At 46.9% G+C, this 1395-nt stretch overlaps 1 pseudogene; it reads left to right on the top strand.

Annotated features, from left to right (window-relative positions):
• The first annotated feature begins 656 nt into the window (after positions 1-656).
• On the top strand, positions 657-1093 carry LOC122914075 (annotated as a pseudogene).
• The last annotated feature ends 302 nt before the right edge of the window (positions 1094-1395 follow it).

Below are 1395 nucleotides of genomic sequence, written 5' to 3'. Positions count from 1 at the left end.
CAGTTTTGATATAATTCTTATAAAGTGCTTATTCTGAGCTGGGCAAGTGCTGGACACTTTATCTATCATCTTACTTATTCCTCCAACTTTGCAAAGTTGGTAATATTATGCCTTGTTTACAGAAAACAGATTCTGAGAATGAGTAACTCGCTCTAGGTAACAGGGCTACTAAGTAGCAGAGCTGGGATTCAAACCCAGGGCTTTCTGACTTCAAGACTCAAAATATTCCCATTGGTCCAACAATGCCATTTTGTGTGATATAGTCCCGGTTCAGAAGATGGGCTTATTAACAACTGCCACATGGCTACTGTCACATGGCTGCTGAATGTTAAATTTTTTCTTTAATACATGAAAGGTGAAGGAAGAGTATAAAGAATCCATGTGCTCATTATCATCCAGAGGCACAAATTACTAATACTGTGTGTCATTGTTTCATCTATTCCCAACATATACTTTTTACTTTTTAGGAAGCCTTTTAATGCCAATTCAAGACATCATATTATCTCCCCATAAATACTTCAATCTCTAAGAATAAGAACTTTAAAAAAAAAGCCACAGTGATGTGATATCATTTTCACACCAAAATGTAACAATCGGCTCTCTGTCTCCTTGGCCCTGGGAGCAGCTCTCCTGCCACAGCCCCTCATCCCCTGAAAATGTCCACCTGTGCAAAGTTCGTCTCCACCCCGTTCTTGGTCAGGAGCACCTCTCAGCTGTTGAGCCGATCACTGTCTGCAGTGGTGCTAAAACCACCCGAGACACTGACGGATGAGGCACCTTATAAGGGCCTCAGCATCTTGGCAGCCCCACGTCCCCGACCTCACTTATTCCTAGCCGAAGCTTCCAAACCAGCGCCATTTCAAGGGACATCGATACAGCAGCCAAGTTCATTGGGGCTGGGGCTGCCACGGTAGGGGTGGCTGGCTCTGGGGCTGGAATTGGGACTGTGTTTGGGAGCCTCATCATTGGTTATGCCAGGAATCCCTCTCTGAAGCAACAGCTCTTCTCCTACGCCATTCTGGGCTTTGCCCTCTCGGAGGCCATGGGGCTCTTTTGCCTGATGGTGACCTTTCTCATCCTCTTCACCATGTGAAGGAGCCTCTCCACCTCCCATAGGTCTTTCTCCCGTGTCTCGTCTGCCCTGTATAATCCTTTTCCTATACCTCCCCAGGCAGACTGGGGAAAGTGGTTGGCTCAGGGTTTGACAGAGGGAAGACAAATAAATACTGTATTAATAAGAAAAAAAAAAAAGTAACAATTGGGTGCCTGGGTGGCTCAGTGGGTTAAGCCTCTGCCTTCGGCTCAGGTCATGATCTCGGGGTGGAGGGATCGAGTCCTGCATTGGGCTCTCTGCTTGGCAGGGAGCCTGCTTCCTCCTCTCTCTGCCTGCTTCTC

This window comes from Neovison vison, chromosome 7, assembly GCF_020171115.1.
Source record: "Neovison vison isolate M4711 chromosome 7, ASM_NN_V1, whole genome shotgun sequence".
Taxonomy (NCBI): Eukaryota; Metazoa; Chordata; class Mammalia; order Carnivora; family Mustelidae; genus Neogale; species Neogale vison.
This window is presented reverse-complemented; position numbering and strand designations above follow the sequence as displayed.